The sequence below is a fragment of the Lolium perenne genome, chromosome 6, assembly GCF_019359855.2.
Source record: "Lolium perenne isolate Kyuss_39 chromosome 6, Kyuss_2.0, whole genome shotgun sequence".
In the NCBI taxonomy this organism is placed as follows: Eukaryota; Viridiplantae; Streptophyta; class Magnoliopsida; order Poales; family Poaceae; genus Lolium; species Lolium perenne.
In genome coordinates, this window is record NC_067249.2 from 19,532,155 (window position 1) to 19,539,644 (window position 7,490).

A 7,490-nucleotide genomic window follows, 5' to 3' on the forward strand; every position below is an offset into this window, starting at 1 on the left:
ATCTGAACGACTCCGACTTCTTGAGCAAGCGGTAGAGTGGCATGGCCTTGTCGCCGAGCCGGGGTATGAGGCGACTGAGGGCGGCGACCCGGCCAGCGAGTTTCTGCGCGTCGACCAGGCAGGTCGGCTGCTTGGTGCGCATGACCGCCAGTGTCTTCTCCGGGTTGGGCTCGATGCCTCGTTTGGAGACGACGTAGCCTAGCAGCTGTCCAGAAGGGACCCCGAAGGTGCACTTTAGAGGATTGAGCTTGATCTTGTATCGCCGTAAGTTGGCGAATGTTTCGGCGAGGTCACTGATGAGGTCGGCCTGGTGAGTCGACTTGACTACCACATCGTCGATGTAGACGTGCACGTTGCGGCCGATTTGGTTTTCCAGGCAGCTGTTCATGCACCGTTGGTATCTTGCTCTGGCGTTCTTGAGGCCGAAGGTCATGGACGTGTAGTAGTAGGCACCCAGGGGCGTGATGAATGCTGTCTTCTCTTGGTCTTCCTTGGCCATCTTTATTTGATTGTACCCGGAGTACGCGTCAAGGAAGCATAGCGACTCGGACCCGGCGACCGCATCGATAATCTGGTCGATTCGCGGCAGGACGAATGGGTCCTTGGGGCATGCGCTGTTGAGGCTTGTGTAATCGATACACATTCGCCACGTCTTGTTCTTCTTTAGCACCAGGACTGGGTTTGCCAGCCATTTGGGGTGTTTGATTTCAATGATGAAGCCGGCGGCGAGTAGACGGTTCACTTCTTCAGCGATTGCGCGTCGCCGCTCTTCTCCTACAGGGCGCATTGCCTGCCTAACGGGTCGCGCGGAGGGATCGACGTGTAATTTGTGCTCAGCAAGTTCTCTCGGGACACCTGGCATGTCAGACGGTTTCCATGCAAAGATATCTCGATGCTCACGGAGGAACTTGATGAGCGCGCTTTCCTATTGGGCGGACAGGCCCGTCCCAATGGTAACTTGCCTACTTGGATCGTTTTCTACAAGATCTACTTGGCGAGTGTCTGTTGCAGGCTTGAAGGTTGCTGCAGACGAGTCGAGCTCGGTTGGCTTCTCCAGGATGGCGGGGTCGTTGCGATCTACAGGGTATTTGGCGAGCTCGGCGGAGTTGTCTTGTTCGTCGGCGATGACGGCGTCGGCGAGCTTGGCGCTGAAGTCCTCGCATTCCAGTGCCATCTCCGGATCGCCGTGGACGGTGATGACGCCTCGAGGCCCTGGCATCTTCATCATGTTGTATGCGTAGTGGGGTGTCGCCATGAAGCGGGCGAATGCCTGTCGGCCGAGCACACAGTGGTAGGAGCTACGGATGTTCACCACCTCGAACGTTATCCGCTCGGTGCGGTAGTTCACGGGCGTACCGAAGGTGACTGGCAACGTAACCTTGCCAATCGGGAAGGCCTTCCGCCCAGGGACGATGCCGTGGAACGTAACCTTGGTGTTCTCGAGGCGTGAGTCTGGTAAACCGAGTCGCTGGAAGGTTTCGTAGTACATAATGTTGATGGAGCTTCCCCCGTCCATCAGGGTTTTTGGTAGCCAGTAGTCGGCCACCTTGGGCCTGACGACTAGTGCCACTCGGCCGGGGTACTCGATGCGGGGAGCGTGATCTTCGCGGCTCCAGGTAATGCTTTGCTCGGACCAGTTGAGCCACCGGGGCACGTCAGAAAGGATGACCGCGTGTACCGCCACTGCCCTTGCGAGGACCTTCCTGTCCCGCCGATCGCCGACCCCAGTGAAGGTGTGGAGCGAGCCGGCGCTGCGACCGAAGCCTTCTCCCTTGTGCTGGTCTTGGTCTTTGGCGCGGTCTTTGTGCTGATTACCGCCGTCGTTTTCCTTGGCGCGGCGGGCCTTTTCTATCTGCTTCAGGGAGTAGCAATTTCCCGTTGTGTGATTGGCGGGTTTGCCCTCCATGCTGTGATAGACGCATGGTGCATCTAGGAGGCTGCGGGCGTCGAAGCACTTAGGCCGATCCTCCCGTGGTGCACGAGTGTCGCGCCGGAACGATTTTGGCTCGCGCTGCTCGTAGTCGGCGATGGCGACCAGCTCGTTGTGTCCTCCCTCTCCGCGGCGCTTGCCGTTGTTAGACCGGCCGGCGAATCGGTAGTCGCCACGCCGGGGCTCCGTGTGCGCGGGGCGGCGATTGCGTCGCTGGCCGTACTCGTCGTCCGAGTCGACTGTAGGGTCTTCGTCGGCGTAGCGGGTGGCGATGTCGAAGAGCTCGGAGATTGAGATGTTATCTCTGCTGACGCGACGGAGCTTGGCGCTTAGCGGTTCGTACCGGCAGCACCGTCGGAAGCAATAGATTGCCGTGTCCGTGCTGATGCCGCTGGAGGTCGTCCACATGTCCTGCCAGCGCTGCACCCACCGGCGGGTCGACTCGCGCGGGCCTTGGACGCAGCGATCCAGGTCTTCTATGGTTGTAGCATGAGTGTATGCGCTAGCGAAGTGCTGGATAAATGCGGCGCGGGCTTCTTCCCAGGATTCAATGCTATTGACGGTGAGGGTGTTGAACCAGTGGCGATTGACGCTGTCCATCATGAGAGGCAGGTAACGTGCGGCGAGTAACTCGGAGTGGCCTTGGATCCCCATTGCCATGGTGTACGAATCGATCCAGACTATAGGGTCGATATGTGTGTCGTACTTCTCGATGTCACGGGGCCCTTTGAACCCAACAGGGTACGGCTCACCTCTGATCATTGGCCCGAAGCAAGCAGGGCCGATTCGAGTGAACGCGCTCTGGCGCGGGGCTTCATCGGCGTGGCGGTCGTTCAGCCGGTTTCGCGCCCGCCATTCTTGGTCGTTGACGATGTGGGTTCGTGCGTCGACTGGCTGTCCATTGGCGGCGACCATCACCCGCGCGGGGCGCGGCTCGATTCGGTTGTTGGACGAGTGTGCCGCGCGCGGTGCTGGCGGCGGGCCGTTGTTGGCATTGACAACTGCGCGGTTTGCCGCGTCCGACGACGCCGCGCGACTGGCGGATGTGCGCGAATAGAGTCGCCCTTGCGAGTCGGCTGCGGCATGCTGTTGCTCTAATGCCTTGGCAACCAAGGCCTTGGCGTGCTGGACAAGGATCGCGCCGTCTCCCGTTTCGGGGATTCTTGCGAGGACGGCTTGTGTAGCCGCAACGTTGTCGGCTAGAGACGAGCGCAACGGTAGGCCATTGGCGTCAACTTCTGCCCGAGGAACTTCGGGTGGTGGCGGTGGTGGTGGCGGAGGTGCTCCGTGCGCCGCTCTGTCGGCAGCAGCCCGACTTCCTTCCGGGATGTCGGGGTTCTGGATTCGGGCGACCCGGATTTCTCCATCTGGGTCGTCGAAGTTAAGGCGCGCGCTGGGGAAGTCATTCGCGCGGGCGCGCTCCATGCGCCGGCGGTTTCGCTGCTGACGATAATGAGATACGGCTCTCACTTCGTCTTGCTCGAGACGAAATTTCTGCCTTTCGGCGAGCTCCTTTTTCCTCTGCTCTTCGAGGGCCGCCCGGTGCGCCTCGATCTCGATCGCGGTGGCGGTTGCAGGGAGGGGGTGGTGAAGGCGTCGACCGAAAGCTCCTCCTCGCCCCCTGCCATGAAGACTGCGATCGGGTAGCGGTAGCGTGGGGCCTCGACGGAGTCCGGGTCGGAGTCGCTGCCGAAGAGGGAGAGGATGGAGTCGTCCTCGAAGCCATCTTCAAAGTCGCTTGGGTGAGAGACCAAGGAGATAGAGTCTTTGAACGACGCCGTGGCGTCAGAGCGGGCAGTCGGGGACGCAGCGGTGGACCCAGCGACCGATGTTATAGCGATGATGTCAGTGAAGTCAGCGTCGATCGCGGCGATAACGGAGTCGATGGCTGGGACGGTGTCGATGGAGTCGGCGGCTGATGAGGTAACGATGGAGTTGGCGGTCGGCGCCACGGCCGCCGAATTGGCATCATCTTCCAGGGCCGACTCGGCCTCTGCGTATACCTCGCCGGTGACTGGGCGAGTAGCGGTGAGGAGCTGTCCTGGCGCGAAGGGGTCGTGCGACCGACCGGGGCGAGGCTCGGCGGGGTCGCTGACACCGGCGAGCCCAACGAAGAGGTTGATGGAGCCGATCGGCACCATCCAGGCGTGCTTGAGAGGTGACGAGGCGGGCCGGTAGGTGCTTGGCTGGATGTGGAAGAAACTGCCGGTGGCGATCATCCTGCCGGAAGCGACCGGCCGGCGCACTGGCGAGTAGGGCCTCGCCGTAGCTCGGAGGCTTGATGTCCCATGCCCCACGGTGGGCGCCACTGTCGTGGATATGACCACGGCAGATGCTACAGGGGGTAGCACTTCATTGATCCGAGGGTAAGGGAACATCGCCATCTACGGGTCGAGGTGCAAGAGACGCAAGGGTTTAACCCAGGTTCAGCCCCTCCGGAGAGTAAAAGGCCTACGTCCTGCTAGATCTTTATTGCTCAGTGGAGGATTACAATGGGGGGGGCTTAGTCGGCGAGAAGCCAAGAGCTTACAATGAGGAGATTGGATCTCAGATGATGTGTCCTTCTAGGGTTTAGCCCGGGGGTTTATATTTCCACCCCCGGCCTAGGGTTACAAAGGGATAACGCCGAATCGTATCAGTTACTACAAATCCAGGATACCGCACCCTTCTTCAAGTAATCTCTATCTTGAACCGAGCAGATCATCTCCTTAGGACTTCGGCCCAGTCGCCTTCGGGCCCAGTCGATTGGGCGACTGGCGGTCCTTCCTGGGCCTTCATCCTCGTGGCGAGTGGGACTGGCGACCCACCCCCTATGGGCATATCCCCATCAGTACCCTTTGGCAACCCACGAAGGCTCCAAGGGTAGGCCACTTTCGGAGACTACCGTGAAATGATCGGTGACGTTGGTGAGCACTTGCGGCCTCCGATCCCTCCTTGGCCTCCTCGCCGTCCTCTTCTTCTTACCCTCCTGAGGGTTGCCGCCGCTATCACCTTCCGTGCGGTTGGCCGCGTTCTCTTCACCGGTCGTCTCTTCACCGGTCTCGGCGGCGGCGTCCCAGTTATCGTCATCGTCGCCGGTGTCGGTGGCGCCCCCTCGGCCCTCTCCCTCGGAGGCGGCGTCCCGGCCCTCGTCGATGTCGTCGGCGGCCTCCTGGCCCTCTCCCTCGGAGGCGGCGTCCCGGCCCTCTTCCTCATCGCCGGGCGACTCGGCGGCGGCCTTCCGGGGCTGCTCGTAGCACTCCCAGAAGTCCTTGTTGGCCTCTCTCGCTTCTTCGTTCTGGCTCCTGGGCTTAGAAGTGCTGCCCGACATGTTTATTTGCACTTCATTAAAAAGAGGCAACAAGTTAGTACAAAAGTCAACAAAAAAATTCGGCATGACTTTTGCTAATTTTTCTACGTAGGAGTGCCCATTTCTCAACCGAAACGGAAGTTAATCAACGCTTCGGGAGAAATGGGCAACTCAATGAAATCCCTGCAAAAATATCCACCATATACACCATATATCCAACATATCCACCATATATCGACCATACAAAGTTGCCCATCTACAATACATCAAACAAAAGCCAACATAAACCTGGAGCATCTATTTCAGCATATTTTTTTAACCTGGAGCAGTACAACAACAATGACTTTCTTAACCTGGAGCATCTACCACCTGGAGCACTACCACCTGGAGCACTACACAATCTGGAGCACTACACAACCTGGAGCACTACAAAAACCAGAGTACATTAAAGCTAGCACTTCAAACCAGAGAACTGCACTTCAAGTTTTCAGCTAACATTAATTCATTATATATGGGCAGTACCATTGGTACAGCATATAGAGAACTGCACAAAAGCATATACAAGATAATGAGCATGAGCATGATCATTTCATAAATGAATTCAAATAGTAGCATTTCATGTACTAGTAGCATTATATGCTTCTTCATAACCAATAGCTATGCAACTTGGTTATAAAGCATAAACAAGCATACAAGCTTATAGAGCAAGCCAACCAGTAGCTACTGCCAACATGTGACTTCAAATGAAAATGCTATTATTCCAGATATAATTAAATAGCAGAAGCTTGAGCATCATATGGAAATGCTAGTGACTTCAAATGAAAATGCTATTACTCATAAATATACATTACAAAAGGCGTAGCTAGTGACTTAAATGAAAATGCTATTACTCATAAATATACATTACAAAAGGCAGTAGCTAGTGACTTCAAATGAAAATGCTATTACTCATAATTTTTTTATAAATTCAAAGAGAATTATACCAATAGCTAATCAAATTTTAGTAGATAATTACTTAAATTTAAAAAGGCGATATAGAGCAAGCCAACCGATAGCTACGCAACATTTGAGCATGAGCATCATTTAACCTTACATTACATACATTATTTCCTACCATCTGCATAGAAGCATTACATAAACCCTTTTATTCATCATTGCATGGAAGCATTACATCAACCCTTACATTACATAATTATTCAGACAACCTAGGACACACTAAAACTAGATGGCTGAAACTACAACTAACTACAACAAACTACGATACCAAATCTTTGATTTTTTTCATGCCCTTCCTCAGCCAGCACAAGATAACTCCAGCTTTAACCTTTTCTTCAAGATTTGGTTCTACATAGTAGGGCAACACCTCTGTGGGTCCTCCTTCCCTCAAGCGATGCTTATACTTTTTCAGTTTGATCATGCCCTTAGGTCTGGATTTTGGGCAGGAGAACTTGTGTAGTGTATGTGAACACACCTAGCTGGTTCAAGCCATCTGCTGCTTCTTCTTCCTCTGAACACAGCGGCAGAAGCTTCCCTCTCTTGCACACTTCTCCTACGATACACTAGCAACTCCTTGTCTGTCCTACCCATAGAAAAAGTCTTGGAAAGAGTGGCATCCCTAGAGCCAGAGGCACCAAGGGAGCCAGTGCTCCTCCTCTTTGCACTCCAGGACAGGTTGTCCATGTTTGGTGTGGTTTTCAGGTTCACTACACTAGGCATTTATATAGGATGGAGGGCATGCACGAGAGGGTATGAGAACACAAGCTGAACGGTTGTGTTACATAGGACAATGCCATCGGTTCTTTTTTTGAATTGTGATGTCAATCCACAAGAGGGAGAATATTCTCCAAAATGGGTCAGAGACAAGCCATTGGGAATATTCCCCAAAATGGGTCAGGAGAGCCTGTCCATTTTTGGTTCAGGAATATTCTTCAAAATCTGTCATATTTGGTCAGGAGAGACAATGCATGTACTGATGGTTCTTGCTACTGCATTACTGATGGTTCTTGCTACTGTCCACATCATGTACTGATGGTTCAGGAATATTCTTCAAAAGCTTTTTATCTCTAAATTTCTACTGCATTCATTTGCTACTGCCAACAAATCCTAGCAGTAATTCAAAATCAACTAGGCAGTGGTTGGTTCACTGCATTCCAATGATGATATGCATTCAAATAGTAGGCAGTGGCTTTTTTATCTTTGAACATTTATTTAGATATATCTTATCTTGCTAGGTGTTCTTCTTTTACAACATTCATCTAGTCACTACCAGGC